A 16696-nucleotide genomic window follows, 5' to 3' on the forward strand; every position below is an offset into this window, starting at 1 on the left:
AGGACAAATACTGTATGATCTTACTTTTATGAAATAAGCAGAACATGCAAATTCATAAAGTCAGAAAGTGTAATACAGGTTACCAAGGGCTGGGGAGGGAAGGGGAATGGGGGAGTGTGCTGGTTTGAATATGTGGTGGACCCCAGAAAAGCCATGTCCTTTAATCCTCATTCAATATTGCCAGCGGGGAGCTTTTTGATTGTTCTCACAGGGATGTGACCCACCCAATTGTGAGTGGTAACTTTTGATTAGATGATTTCCTTCAAGGTGTGTCTCCACCCATTCAAGGTGGGGTTGCTCACTGGAGCCCTTTAAGAGTGAACCATTTTGGAAAGAGACACAGAGCCCACAAAGCCAGAGACTTTTGGAGATGAAGGAGAATGTCCCCAGGGAAGACTCATGAAACAAAAAGCTGAGAGAGAAAGCTAGCAGACTTCGCCTTGTACCCTTCCAGTGGAGAGAGAAACCCTGAATATTATCGGCCTTCTTGAACCAAGGTATCTTTCACTAGATGTCTTAGATTGGACATTTCTATAGACTTGCTTTAATTTGGACAATTTAACAGCCTTAGAACTGTAAACTAGTAACTTATTTAATACCCTCTTTTAAAAGCCATTCTGTTTCTGGTGTATCAAATTCCAGCAGCTAGAAAACTAGAACAGTGAGTTAATGCTTATTTTGTACAGAGTTTCTGTTTGGGGTATTGGAAAAATCTTGGCAACGGATAGTGGTGATGGTAGAACAACATTGTAAATGTAATTAACACTACAGAATTGTACGTTTGAAAGTGGTTAAAGTGGGAAATTTTAGGTTGTATGTATGTAACCAGAATTAAAAAAAAAAAAAGGCTTCAGTGGCCAAGAGATATCAAGTGGAGTTGAGGCTATTCTGGAGGCTACTGTTATGCAAGCTTCAATTAGATAGTGCTGATTGCCATGGTTTGCTAAATGCCAACCAGCATCACTTCTGTTCACTCGTGAGAACACCTAGGGCTGGAACTGAGACTCTTTAAAGGTTTCATGCACTAAGTTTGCTTTCTTGGAACCTATAATTCCTGGGGGGTTCCTAGGTCATATAAATCCTGAAATCCAGAGGGACCAGCCTCTCCAAAATGATCAATTAATTACATCTCCCTACCCTTTAGTGTATACACCCCTTCTCAACATGAAAAAGTCAGAATGGGTGTTGCCCAGGGATCCCTATGGATTCGGAGAGGTATGAGGAAAGAAGGAGAACGTATAACAGAGAGACTAGGATTTATTTAAGTATGACTACTGAATCACTATATTAATATTCCATCTAGCCTCCAGTGTTTAGGAGCAGCTAGAAGGAAAAATCTGAGATGGTAGAATAGAAGTCCAAGACAAACTCTGGGATCTGTTCTGTAATTACTTGTTGAAGTGTACTTTGAAAATTATTGCTTTTTTTCTTTCTCCAAAAATACTGGTTCTATAAAAAATATTTTAAAAATGAATGAAAGAGGACCCCTATCTTACACCCCATACAAAAATTAATTCAAAATAAATTCAAGACCTAAATATAAGAGTCTGTACTGGCTCCTGGTGCTTTTGTGTACTCGTATAGTGTGGACCTCATACCTCTTTTGTGAAGCCGTAGCTGAGGAGACTCCGGCTCTCGCCATGGCTGACCAACAGCCCAACGAAGGAGTCAAGACTGAGAACAAGGATCATATTAATTTGAAGGTGGAGGGGCAGGATGGTTCTGTGGTGCAGTTTAAGATTAAGAGGCATACACCACTTCGTAAACTAATGAAAACCTATCGTGAACGACAGGGTTTGTCAATGAGGCAGATCAGATTCGGATCTGGTGGGCAGCGAATCAATGAAACGGACACACCTGCATAATTGGAAATGGAGGCTGAAGATATAATTGATGTGTTCCAGCAGCAGACAGGAGGTGTCTGTTAAAAAGGGAGCCTGCTACTTTACTCCAGAACTCTGTTCCTACAGACCAAGAATACATTCTCAATGAGAAAAACTGCAATTTGGGTCCACCACATCCTGTCTACTACAGTATAGTTTTCTCTATTCTTTCATTTTACCCTTCCCTGTTCCTTTATTGTACATAAAGTAACTGCTGTGTGTGCACAAGCATATTGTTTTTTTTGTTTGTTTTTACTAAATGGCCAATAGTATGTTTTAATTGACATCAAATGGAGATGGATGGGGGAAAATACTGGTTCTGTGAAAATACCCCCTTTCTCCATTAGTGGCATGCTCATTAAACTCTTATCTTTATATTCCAGTAAGTTATTTTGCTCTCACTGTTTAACAAAAACCAACAACATAAAAAAATCCTTGCATACCTTGTTTGAATGGAGAATTTTAATATTTTTAATTTATCATTGTAAAACCAAGGACAATTTGATAACTTTTTTGTACATAGCTGTTACATGTAGGGCAATCTGTCTTTACGTAGGGATAAATTACTCTAAAATAAATGAATCCTAGAGAGTTTTCCCTTCAAATCAAGTGTCTTGTTGTTTAAATAAAATTCTTGTTTAAAATTAAAAAAAGAGCCTGTACCATAAAACTCCTAGAAGAAAATATAAGGAAACATCTTCAAGACCTAGTAATAGGAGGTAGTTTCTTAAACTTTATACCCAAAGCACAAGCAACAAAAGAAAAAATTGATGAATGGGAACTCCTCAAAATCAAAAGCTTCTGTAACTCAAAGGACTTTGTAAAAAAGGTGACAAGGCAGCCAACTCAATAGGAGAAAATATTTGGAAACCACATACTGGATAAAGGTTTGATATCCTATGAACATAAATAAATTACAAAACTCAATGACAAAAGAACAAACAACCCTACTATAAAATGGGCAAAGGATATGAACAGACATTTTTCTGAAGAGCGAATACAAATGGCTAAAAAGCACATGAAGAGATGCCCATCTTTATTAGCTATAAGGGAAATACAAATCAAGACTACAGTGAGATATCACTTCACACCTATAAGAATGGCTGCTATTAAACAGAAAACTACAAATGTTGGAGAGGATGTAGAGAGAAACTGAAACACTTATTCACTGTTGGTGGGACTGTATAATGGTACAGCCACTGTGGAAGACAGTTTGGCATTTCCTCAGAAAATTAAATATCGAGTTACCCTATGACCTGGTAATACCAGTACTTGGTATATATCTAGAAAAGCTAAAAGCAGTGACTCAAACAGACATTTGCACACCGATGTTCATAGCAGCATTTTTCAGTATTTACAAAAGATGGAAACAATCCAAGTGCCCACCAACATATAAGTGGATAAACAGAATGGAATATGCAGTAGCAAGATGAAATGAGGTCCTGAAGCATATGACAAAGTGGATGAACCTTGAGGACACAGTGCTGCGTGAAATAAGTCAGACACAAAAGGATAGATACTGTATCATTTCGCCATTAGGACTCTGGTAAAAAATAATCTCAGAGGTTTACACTGTAGAATATAAGGGACCTAGAGGTACACAAAAGGGGTAGAGTAGGGGGAAGGGCTACCTAGTGAGGCTGAACTTAATTGTAGGGGAACAGATAGAAGTGACGGTAGCTAATTAGTGGGGTTAGAAGTAAAGTTCACCACACTGAAGGTGCATATGATTGAAAGGGGATGTATAGTGCCATGTAGCCTACTGACTAATTCTACTATTATAAATAAGTTCTCGTATGAACTCCTTCAAAGTTTTGATCTTGTATAAAGAATTAATAATAGAGAGATATGGGGGAAAACTAATATTGTATACCATGGCCTATAGTTAGCAGTAAGACAGCAACAGTACCATGGAAATACCAGGGGTAAATAATTGTGGGGTAGGGACAAGAGATTAGGGGAGGTTTTTTTTTTTTTTTTACATTTTTAAAAATTTTATTATTTTTATTGTAAAAACTTAACATAAACATATATTCCTGACATAAAAACATTCCATACATAGTATACACTCAATGGCTCACAATATCATCACATAGTTGTATATTCATCACCACGATCATTTTTTGAACATTTGTATCACTCCAGCAAAAGAAAGAAAAAGAAAAAAAGAAAAAACTCATATATACTATACCCCTCACCCCTCGTTCTCATTGACCACTAGTGTTTCCATCTACCAAATTTAATTTACCCTTTGTCCCCTCTATTATTTATTTATTTATTTTTATCCATATATTCTCCTCATCTGTTCATACTGTAGATAAAAGGAGCATCAGACACACGGTTTTCACAATCACACAGTCACACTGCAAAAGGTATATCATTGTACAATCATCTTCAAGAAACCTGGCTACTGGAACACAGCTCAACAGTTTTAGGTACTTCCCTCTAGCAACTCCAATACACTATAAACTAAAAAGGGATATCTATATAGCGCATAAGAATAACCTCTAGGATAACCTCTCAACTCTGTTTGAAATTTCTCAGCCACTGAAACTTTTGTCTCATTTTTCTCTTTCTCCTTTTGGTCAAGAAGTCTTTCTCAATCTCTCTCTCTTTTTTTTTTTTTTTTTCAATATTCTGAGAGAAAATGTTTTTTTTTCTTATATATTTTTGTATTTTTTATTTTTATTTTTATTTTTTCTCTATATTATCATTTTATTTCTTTTTCTGTTGTCTTGCTATTTCTTTTTCTAAATCGATGCATATGTACTAAGAAATGATGATCATACATCTATGTGATGATATTAAGAATTACTGATTGCATATGTAGAATGGAATGATTTCTAAATGTTGTGTTAGTTAATTTTCTTTCTCAATCTCTTGATGCCAGGTCTTGGCTTTCTGTCCCACACTGCCAGGCAGATTTACACCCCTGGGAGTCATGTCCTATAAAGGGGGTAAGGCAGTGAGTTCACATGCTGAATTGGCTTAGAGAGAGGCCACATCTGAGCAACAAAAGAGGTTGTCTGGGGGTGACTCTCAGGCCTAATTTTTAGTAGGCTTAGCCTGTCCTTTGCAGGAATAAGTTTCACAGGGCAAACCCCAAGATTGAGGGTTTGGCCTATTGATTTAGTTGTCCCCACTGCTTGCGAGACTATCAGTAATTCTCCAAATGGGGACATTGAATTTTCTCCCTCTCTCCCCATTTCCCCAAGGGGACTCTGCAAATACTTCTTTATTCACTGTTCAAATCACTCTGGGATTTATCGGGGTATCACGCTAACCTGGACAAACCTACAAAATCTCATGCCCTATTTGGGGTTCCATGTACTTATGGTGTTCAATTAAACTGTCCATATACATTAAATTAGGAAATGCACTAGTCAAAATATAAATTTTGTACCAAATAAACATTTCTTGTTTTTAGTCTCACACAGAAGTTGAAGTTTTAAAATATGAATGACCACCTATTTTCAATACCTTGCAATATTAACATTCCTTTGTTCTTCCTCATGCAAAAACATTTTTTAATTTGTACATTTAGTCTCTATTATTGTACACTCTAGGCATTCCTAGATTATACCATCACAGTCTTTATTGTCTATCTTTTCTTCGGGTTTCATATGTGCCCCCAGCCCTCCTCCTTCTATCATTCTCACATTCAGCTTCATTCAATATACTTACAATATTGTGCTACAATCAGGTAGTATTGTGTTATCCATTTCTGAATTTTTACAATCAGTTCTGTTGCACATTTTTTATTGCAAAATATATATACAAAGCAAAGTAGGGGAGGTTCTGATTTGATATTTGGTGAGGCTGTGTTTATTGGTTCTTTGCCTCTTTGGACCAATGAAAACCGTCTAAAATTGAGAGTGCTGCTGATAGTACAACCAAGTGAGGACATGGTAAGACACGGTTTGTTTATTTTGGATATTATCCGTGATGCTCAGTGGGATGGAGGGGGCTGAAGGGTACTATGACTGAGAAGCTGAAAGGTGAGCTGTGATATATATATATATATATAAAATGGAATATATATATAATGGAATATATATATATATATATATATATATATATATATATATAATGGAATACTGTACGGTTACAAAAAGGAATGATGTCATGAGGCATGCAACAAACTAAATGAACATTGGGGACAATGTGTTGTGCAAAATAAACCAGAAACAAAAGAACAAACATGTTATGGTCTCTTTCAGAAAATACTTATAAGAAAATTGGAGCCTAGATTGTAAGCTCTTATAGCAGCCATACTTAATCCGAAATTTTAAGTGTATTTCTAGATTCTAAGACACTGAGCTATATGTGAATAAGGTAGTAATTCCCTGGAACGTTGAGGACCTTTGGACACCTAAGAATCAGAGGTGGAGTTCTGCAGCTCTGAACATGAGCATAGCTACATACAATAACAGTTAAATTGACCGAAAAAGAGATCAAGCTTCAGTTAGAGATAAAAACGAAGCCAATCTGGTTGCGACTAAGGTAAATCAAAACACAGGGCAAAAGATGATAGTGTGTGTACTCTATAGCTTCACTTACTGTATGAGACTAACAGTAGAGAGGTTTATTGTGCCTAGAATCTAAATTTTTTGCAATACACACTTTAATCAACCTGTCTGGATAGCTCATTTAAACAATCCAAACACATGGAGCCTAGAATGTGAATGGGGCCTTGTAATTCTGTATAGCTTAATGTAATACCTGGATACATCCCAGACTATGGTAGGCTGATAATTAGAAAGTATTGGTAGAGTCCCTTGGAGGACTGAAGGAAAAATGTGGAAATATTAAATTTTCCCATCTGGGAAACCCCTGGTGCTCTCTCAAACATTAGGGACTCCTAAGAAAATAGGCCAAGCCTTTGATTTTGAGGTGTGACCTTATGAAACTCATTTCTAGAGTGGAGAGGCTAAGCCTAACTATAATTATGCCCAAGAGTTGCTTACAGGAAACCTCTTCAGTTATTCAGATGTGGCCTCTCTCTCTCTAAGCCCAACTTTGCAACATGGGACATAACATTCAGGGTGAATGTCTCTCTGACAATGGGGGACATGACTCCCAGGGTTGAATCTGGTCCTGGCACCAAAGGAGCAACAATGCCTATCTGACCAAAATAAGGGAAAAAAGAAATGTTACAAAATAAGGCATCAGTGGCTGAGAGAGTTCAAATGGTGTTGAGAGGCTATTCTAAAGGCTTCAGCTAGATAGTACTAATTGCCATGGTTTGCCATACCCCAACCAACACCTAAGGCTCTAAGTGAAACTGTACAAAAGTTTCATGTACTATGTTTACTTTCCAGAAACCTATAACCTCCAGAGGGTTCCTAGGCCAGATAAAATCTGAAACCCAGACAGGTCAGACTTCAAGAATATCTAATTCCATCCCCTGTCCTACATTGTTGACACCCCTTTCCACATGGAAAAGTTAGAACGGGGATAGCCCAATGACCCCTATAGATTGGGAATAGGCTCAAAGGAGAAGGAGGAGTTATAACAGAGGAGACAGGATTTAACAAACAAGTATGACTGCTTAACCACTATAATGATATTTCTTTTAGCTTCCAGTGTTTTGGAGCAGCTAGAAGGAAAAATCTGAAACTCTGGAATGATAACTCATAACAAACTTCGAAATCTGTCCTGTAATTATGTTTTATTTTTTATTTTTAATTTTTTTATTAATTAACGGAAAAAAAAGAAATTAACCCAACATTTAGAAATCATACCATTCTACATATGCAATCAGTAATTCTTAACATCATCACATAGATGCATGATCATTGTTTCTTAGTACATTTGCATCAGTTTAGAAGAACTAGCGACACACCAGACAAAGATATAGAATGTTAATATAGATAAAAGAAATAAAAGTAATAATAATAGTAAAAAAAAACAAAAAACAAAAACAAAAACAAACAAACAAACAAACAAAACCCTATAGCTCAGATGCAGCTTCATTCAGTGTTTTAACATGATTACTTTACAATTAGGTATTATTGTGCTGTCCATTTTTGAGTTTTTGTATCTAGTCCTGTTGCACAGTCTGTATCCCTTCAGCTCCAATTACCCATTATCTTACCCTGTTTCTACCTCCTGCTGGACTCTGTTACCAATGACATATTCCAAGTTTATACTCGAATGTCCGTTCACATCAGTGGGACCATACAGTATTTGTCCGTTAGTTTTTGGCTAGACTCACTCAGCATAATGTTCTCTAGGTCCATCCATGTTATTACATGCTTCATAAGTTTATCCTGTCTTAAAGCTGCATAATATTCCATCGTATGTATATACCACAGTTTATTTAGCCATTCTTTTGTTGATGGACATTTTGGCTGTTTCCATCTCTTTGCAATTGTAAATAACGCTGCTATAAACATTGGTGTGCAAATGTCCGTTTGTGTCTTTGCCCTTAAGTCCTTTGAGTAGACACCTAGCAATGGTATTGCTGGGTCGTATGGCAATTCTATATTCAGCTTTTTGAGGAACCGCCAAACTGCCTTCCACAGTGGTTGCACCATTTGACATTCCCACCAACAGTGGATAAGTGTGCCTCTTTCTCCGCATCCTCTCCAGCACTTGTCATTTTCTGTTTTGTTGATAATGGCCATTCTGGTGGGTGTGAGATGATATCTCATTGTGGTTTTGATTTGCATTTCTCTAATGGCCAGGGACATTGAGCATCTCTTCATGTGCCTTTTGGCCATTTGTATTTCCTCTTCTGGTAGGTGTCTGTTCAAGCCTTTTTCCCATTTTGAAATTGGGTTGGCTGTTTTTTTGTTGTTGAGTTGAACAATCTCTTTATAAATTCTGGATACTAGACCTTTATCTGATATGTCATTTCCAAATATTATCTCCCATTGTGTAGGCTGTCTTTCTACTTTCTTGATGAAGTTCTTTGATGCACAAAAGTGTTTGATTTTGAGGAGCTCCCATCTATTTATTTCCTTCTTCAATGCTCTTGCTTTAGGTTTAAGGTCCATAAAACCGCCTCCAGTTGTAAGATTCGTAAGATATCTCCCTACATTTTCCTCTAACTGTTTTATGGTCTTAGACCTAATGTTTAGATCTTTGATCTATTTTGAGTTAACTTTTGTATAGGGTGTGAGATATGGGTCTTCTTTCATTCTTTTGCATATGGATATCCAGTTCTCTAGGCACCATTTATTGAAGAGACTGTTCTGTCCCAGGTGAGTTGGCTTGACTGCCTTATCAAAGATCAAATGTCCATAGATGAGAGGGTCTATATCTGAGCACTCTATTTGATTCCATTGGTCGATATATCTATCTTTATGCCAATACCATGCTGTTTTGACCACTGTGGCATCATAATATGCCTTAAAGTCAGGCAGCGCAAGACCTCCAGCTTCGTTTTTTTCCCTCAAGATGTTTTTAGCAATTCGGGGCACCCTGCCCTTCCAGATAAATTTGCTTATTGGTTTTTCTATTTCTGAAAAATAAGTTGTTGGGATTTTGATTGGTATTGCATTGAATCTGTGTATCAATTTAGGTAGGATTGACATCTTAACTATCTTTAGTCTTCCAATCCATGAACACGGTATGCCCTTCCATCTATTTAGGTCTTCTGTGATTTCTTTTAGCAGTTTTTTGTAGTTTTCTTTATATAGGTTTTTTGTCTCTTTAGTTAAATTTATTCCTAAGTATTTTATTCTTTTAGTTGCAATTGTAAATGGGATTCGTTTCTTGACTTCCCCTTCAGCTTGTTCATTACAAGTGTATAGAAATGCTACAGATTTTTGAATGTTGATCTTGTAACCTGCTACTTTGCTGTACTCATTTATTAGCTCTAGTAGTTTTGTTGTGGATTTTTCCGGGTTTTCGACGTATAGTATCATATCATCTGCAAACAGTGATAGTTTTACTTCTTCCTTTCCAATTTTGATGCCTTGTATTTCTTTTTCTTGTCTAATTGCTCTGGCTAGAACCTCCAACACAATGTTGAATAATAGTGGTGATAGTGGACATCCTTGTCTTGTTCCTGATCTTAGGGGGAAAGTTTTCAATTTTTCCCCATTGAGGATGATATTGGCTGTGGGTTTTTCATATATTCCCTCTATCATTTTAAGGAAGTTCCCTGGTATTCCTATCTTTTAAAGTGTTTTCAACAGGAAAGGATGTTGAATCTTGTAAATGCCTTCTCTGCATCAATTGAGATGATCATGTGATTTTTCTGCTTTGATTTGTTGATGTGGTGTATTATATTAATTGATTTTCTTATGTTGAACCATCCTTGCATACCTAGGATGAATCCTACTTGGTCATGATGTATAATTCTTTTAATGTGTTGTTGGATATGATTTGCTAGAATTTTATTGAGGATTTTTGCATCTATATTCATTAGAGAGATTGGTCTGTAGTTTTCTTTTTTTGTAATATCTTTGCCTGGTTTTGGTATGAGGGTGATGTTGGCTTCATAGAATGAATTAGGGAGTTTTCCCTCCACTTCGATTTTTTTGAAGAGTTTGAGGAGAGTTGGTACTAATTCTTTCTGGAATGTTTGGTAGAATTCACATGTGAAGCCGTCTGGTCCTGGACTTTTCTTTTTAGGAAGCTTTTGAATGACTAATTCAATTTCTTTACTTGTGATTGGTTTGTTGAGGTCATCTATTTCTTCTTGAGTCAAAGTTGGTTGTTCATGTCTTTCCAGGAACCCGTCCATTTCATCTAAATTTTTGTATTTATTAGCATAAAGTTGTTCATAGTATCCTGTTATTACCTCCTTTATTTCTGTGAGGTCAGTGGTTATGTCTCCTCTTCCATTTCTGATCTTATTTATTTGCATCCTCTCTCTTCTTCTTTTTGTCAATCTTGCTAAGGGCCCATCAATCTTATTGATTTTCTCATAGAACCAGCTTCTGGTCTTATTGATTTTCTCTATTGTTTTCATGTTTTCAATTTCATTTATTTCTGCTCTAATCTTTGTTATTTCTTTCCTTTTGCTTGCTTTGGGATTAGTTTGCTGTTCTTTCTCCAGTTCTTCCAAGTGGACAGTTAATTCCTGCATTTTTGCCTTTTCTTCTTTTCTGATAAAGGCATTTAGGGCAATAAATTTCCCTCTTAGCACTGCCTTTGCTGCGTCCCATAAGTTTTGATATGTTGTGTTTTCATTTTCATTCGCCTCTAGGTATTTACTAATTTCTCTTGCAATTTCTTCTTTGACCCACTCGTTGTTTAAGAGTGTGTTGTTGAGCCTCCATGTATTTGTGAATTTTCTGGCACTCTGCCTATTATTGATTTCCAACTTCATTCCTTTATGATCCGAGAAAGTGTTGTGTATGATTTCAATCTTTTTAAGTTTGTTAAGACTTGCTTTGTGACCCAGCATATGGTCTATCTTTGAGAATGATCCATGAGCACTTGAGAAAAAGGTGTATCCTGCTGTTGTGGGATGTAATGTCCTATAAATGTCTGTTAAGTCTAGCTCATTTATAGTAATATTCAGATTCTCTATTTCTTTATTGATCCTCTGTCTAGATGTTCTGTCCATTGATGAGAGTGGTGAATTGAAGTCTCCAACTATTATGGTATATGTGTCTATTTCCCTTTTCAGTGTTTGCAATGTATTCCTCACGTATTTTGGGGCATTCTGGTTCGGTGTGTAAATATTTATGATTGTTATGTCTTCTTGTTTAATTGTTCCTTTTATTAGTAGATAGTGTCCTTCTTTGTCTCTTTTAACTGTTTTACATTTGAAGTCTAATTTGTTGGATATTAGTATAGCCACTCCTTCTTTTTTCTGGTTGTTATTTGCATGAAATATCTTTTCCCAACCTTTCACTTTCAACCTATATTTATCTTTGGGTCTAAGATGTGTTTCCTGTAGACAGCATATAGAAGGATCCTGTTTTTTAATCCATTCTGCCAATCTATGTCTTTTGATTGGGGAATTCAGTCCATTAACATTTAGAGTTATTACTGTTTGGATAATATTTTCCTCTACCATTTTGCCTTTTGTATTATATATATCATATCTGACTTTCCTTCTTTCTACACTCTTCTCCATACCTCTCTCTTCTGTCTTTTCGTATCTGACTCTAGTGCTCCCTTTAGTATTTCTTGCAGAGCTGGTCTCTTGGTCACAAATTCTCTCAGTGACTTTTTGTCTGAGAATGTTTTAATTTCTCCCTCATTTTTGAAGGACAATTTTGCTGGATATAGGAGTCTTGGTTGGCAGTTTTTCTCCTTTAGTAATTTAAATATATCATCCCACTGTCTTCTAGCTTCCATGGTTTCTCCTGAGAAATCTACACATAGTCTTATTGGGTTTCCCTTGTATGTGATGGATTGTTTTTCTCTTGCTGCTTTCAAGATCCTCTCTTTCTGTTTGACCTCTGACATTCTAACTAATAAGTGTCTTGGAGAACGCCTATTTGGGTCTAATCTCTTTGGGGTGCGCTGCACTTCTTGGATCTGTAATTTTAGGTCTTTCATAAGAGTTGGGAAATTTTCAGTGATAATTTCTTCCATTAGTTTTTCTCCTCCTTTTCCCTTCTCTTCTCATTCTGGGACACCCACAACACGTATATTTGTGCGGTTCATATTGTCCTTGAGTTCCCTGATACCCTGTTCAAATTTTTCCATTCTTTTCCCGATAGTTTCTGTTTGTTTTTGGAATTCAGATGTTCCATCCTCCAAATCACTAATTCTATCTTCTGTCTCTTTAAATCTATCATTGTAGGCATCCATTGTTTTTTCCATCTTTTCTACTTTATCCTTCACTTCCATAAGCTCTGTGATTTGTTTCTTCAGTTTTTCTATTTCTTCTTTTTGTTCAGCCCATGTCTTCTTCATGTCCTCCCTCAATTTATCGATTTGGTTTTTGAAGAGGTTTTCCATTTCTGTTCGTATATTCAGCATTAGTTGTTTCAGCTCTTGTATCTCATTTGAACTATTGGTTTGTTCCTTTCACTGGGCCATATTTTCAATTTTCTGAGCGTGATCCATTATCTTCTGCTGGCGTCTGGTCATTTAGTCAGATTTCCCTGGGTGTTGGACCCCACAGGTTGAAAGATTATTCTGTGAAATCTGGGTTTTGTTTTTCTTATCCTGCCCAGTAGGTGGCGCTCGTGGCACACGTTTGTCTGTGGGTTCCACCAGTAAAAGTTGCTGTGGGTCCTTTAACTTTGGAAAACTCTCGCCGTGGGGGAGTTTCGGCAGCCGAAGTGGCTTGGAAGAGTGTCAGCCGGCCTGGGGGTCCGAAGGTGGGGAGGGTCGCCGGCCGCCGCAGTCTGGGAGAGCACCCGACCGAATTTCCTAGTCGGCCTGGGGCGCCAAGCGTGGCGGGAGGGCGCCAGCTGCCGCAGCCCGGGAGAGTGCACTGTTCCCAGCCGGACCGGGGAGTCACGTGTTTGGAAGGGACCCCCCAGGTCACCGTTCTCCGCGGTCTGGGGATTTCTGACTCAACTCTCTCAGTTGGTCCAGGGGGCCTCGCGTGGTGGGGGCGCCAGCCGCCACGGCCCACGGGGACCGCCTGCCCAATTCTGCCAGCTGGCCTGGGAAGGAAGAAGGGAGGGACTCCGGCCGCTTGCCGTCCCGCCCGGGAAAGCCCGCGCCCCTCGGCGATCTCACCGGAGCTGGTTCTCCCAGACAGTCAGCCATTTCAGGAAGGGGTACGCCGTCCCTTTGATCTCCGTCGTGGCTCCGGGAGCTGCTCTGTATCGTCTTCACTCCCCCAGTAGCTGTTCTGGAGGAGGAAAGGTGAGGGTGGCAAGGCTGTCGAGGCCTTGGCGGAGGAGCCAGTGAAGGTGGAAGAGGGCACGGTGGTGGTTGGAGAGCCGCTGGAGCAGGAGGAGAAAGGGGAGGATAAGATGGCGGATGGAGCGCCACCAGAGCAGAAGGGGGAAGAGGGAGAGGAGGGCGGGCTGGCTGGCGGGGTGGGAGCGCCGCGCGGGCCAGCGGAGAAAAAGCCTGTAATTACTTTTTAAAATGTACCTTGAAAATTGCTTTTTTTTTTGTATATATGTTATATTTCACAATAAAAAAATTTTTTTAAAAAGGTAGTGGCGCCTGGCGGCGGTGGCGGCGGCGGCGGCGGCGGCGGCGGTTGGGGCTGTGAGAACGCGGCGGCTGCGGCGGCTCGGGAGGGGGAGCAGGTGCGGCGCGCGCGGCCGATCGGAGTAAATTCGGCGCCGCGTCAGAGCAGACGGGTGGAAGCAGCGCGCCGGGAGCAGCGCCGAGACCATGGCTGGAGGCAAAGCTGGAAAAGACAGTGGAAAGGCCAAAGCTAAAGCAGTATCTCGCTCACAAAGAGCTGGACTCCAGGAGCATCAGACACAAGTTTTCACCATCGCACAGTCACATTTTAAAAGTTTTATGATTTACAGTAGTCTTCAAGAATCAAGGCTGAGACTTCCGGAGAAGATGGCGGCTTAGTAAGACGCGTGGGTCTTAGCTCCTCCTCCAGAAAAGCAACTAAAGAAACAGAAACAATACGAAACAGCTCCCGGAGCCACGACAGAGACCAAAAAGACAGTGTACCCCATTCTGGAACGGCTGAACGGGCAGGGAGAATCCGCTGCGGTGAGATATCCAAGGGGCGCGCGTTTTCCCGGCAGGGGCGGCTGGCGACTGGGGTCCCCTCCACACACGTGGCTCCCCGGTCTGAGTGGGAACGTTGGATAGTGGGGCCCTCCCGCCACGCTTGGCATCTCGGGCCAGCTGGGCAATTTGGACCGGCAGTCCCCCAAGCCACGGCGGCCGGCGACCCACCCCCTCCACGCGCGGTTTCCCGGGCTGACTGCAAGATTCGGACTGGCCAGTTAAAGGAGCCACAGCATCTTTTAGTGGTGGGCCCTGCAGACAGACGAGCGCCACGAGTGCCACCTACTGGGCAGGAAAAGAAAACCAGCCCAGAGATTTCACAGAAAAACCTTTCAACCAGCCGGGTCCCACACCCAGGGAAAGCTGATCAAATGCCCAGACACCAGCAGAAAATAATGGATGACGCTCGGAAAATTAAAGATATGGCCCAGTCAAAGGAACAAACCAATAGTTCAAATGAGATACAGGAGCTGAGACAACTAATAATGAATATACGAACAGAAATGGAAAACTTCTTCAAAAACCAAATCAATAAATTGAGGGAGGACATGAAGAAGACATGGGCTGAACAAAAAGAAGAAATAGAAAATCTGAAAAAACAAATCACAGAACTTATGGGAGTGAAGGACAAAGAAGAAAAAATGGAAAAAAACAATGGATACCTACAATGGTAGATCTAAAGAGACAGAAGCTACAATTAGTGAACTGGAGGATGGAACATCTGAATTCCAAAAAGAAACAGAAACTATAGGGAAAAGAATGGAAAAACTTGAGCAGGGGATCAGGGAACTGAATGACAATATGAAGCACACAAATATACGTGTTGTGGGTGTCCCAGAAGGAGAAGAGAAGGGAAAAGGAGGAGAAAAACTAATGGAAGAAATTATCACTGAAAATTTCCCAACTCTTATGAAAGACCTAAATTTACAGATCCAAGAAGTGCAGCGCACCCCAAAGAGAATAGACCCAAATAGGCGTTCTCCAAGACACTTACTAGTTAGAATGTCAGAGGTCAAAGAGAAAGAGAGGATCTTGAAAGCAGCAAGAGAAAAACAATCCGTCACATACAAGGGAAACCCAATAAGACTATGTGTAGATTTCTCAGCAGAAACCATGGAAGCTAGAAGACAGTGGGATGATATATTTAAATTACTAAAAGAGAAAAACTTCCAACCAAGGCTTCTATATCCAGCAAAATTGTCCTTCAAAAATGAAGGAGAAATTAAAACATTTATAGACAAAAAGTCACTGAGAGAATTTGTGACCAAGAGACCAGCTCTGCAAGAAATACTAAAGGGAGCACTAGAGTCAGATACGAAAAGACAGAAGAGAGAGGTATGGAGTAAAGTGTAGAAAGAAGGAAAATCAGATATGATATATATAATACAGAAGCCAAAATGGTAGAGGAAAATATTATCCAAACAGTAATAACACTAAAAGGTAATGGACTGAATTTCCCAATCAAAAGACATAGAATGGCAGAAAGGATTATGACCCAGCAATACCACTACTAGGTATCTACTCAAAGGACTTAAGGGCAAAGACACAGACGGACATTTGCACACCAGTGTTTATAGCAGCATTATCTACAATTGCAAAGAGATGGAAACAGCCAAAGTGTCCATCAACAGACGAGTGGCTAAACAAACTGTGGCGTATACCTACGATGGAATATTATGCAGCTTTAAGACAGACTAAACTTATGAAGCATGTAATAACATGGATGGACCTAGAGAACATTATGCTGAGTGAGTCTAGCCAAAAACTAAAGGACAAATACTGTATGGTCCCACTGATGTGAACCGACATTTGAGAATCAGCTTGGAATATATCATTGGTAACAGAGACCAGCAGGAGTTAGAAACAGGGTAAGATAATGGGTAATTGGAGCTGAAGGGATACAGACTGTGCAACAGGACTAGATACAAAAACTCAAAAATGGACAGCACAATAATACCTAAGTGTAATGTAACTATGTTGGAACACTGAATGAAGCTGCACCTGAAATACGGTTTTTTGTTTGTTTGTTTGTATCTTCTGTTTTTGTTTTTTCTTTTTCCTTTTTATATATATATATATTTTATTAGTATTATTATTTTAATTCTCTTCTCTATATTAACATTCTATATCTTTTTCTGCTGTTTTGCTAGTTCTTTTCCTAAATCGATGCAAATGTACTAAGAAATGATGATCATACATCTATGTGATGATACTAAGAATTACTGAGTGCATGT

General features: G+C 39.2%; 1 protein-coding gene and 1 pseudogene across 9 annotated transcripts in view; one reads left to right on the top strand and one right to left on the bottom strand.

Annotated features, from left to right (window-relative positions):
* FAM227A (family with sequence similarity 227 member A) overlaps positions 1-16696 on the bottom strand; it is a 151060-nt gene that overhangs the window by 22062 nt on the left and 112302 nt on the right. The gene's annotated exons all lie outside the window — the stretch shown is intronic.
* LOC143689523 (small ubiquitin-related modifier 2 pseudogene) lies at positions 1641-14149 on the top strand (annotated as a pseudogene).

Source organism: Tamandua tetradactyla, chromosome 7, assembly GCF_023851605.1.
Source record: "Tamandua tetradactyla isolate mTamTet1 chromosome 7, mTamTet1.pri, whole genome shotgun sequence".
Taxonomy (NCBI): Eukaryota; Metazoa; Chordata; class Mammalia; order Pilosa; family Myrmecophagidae; genus Tamandua; species Tamandua tetradactyla.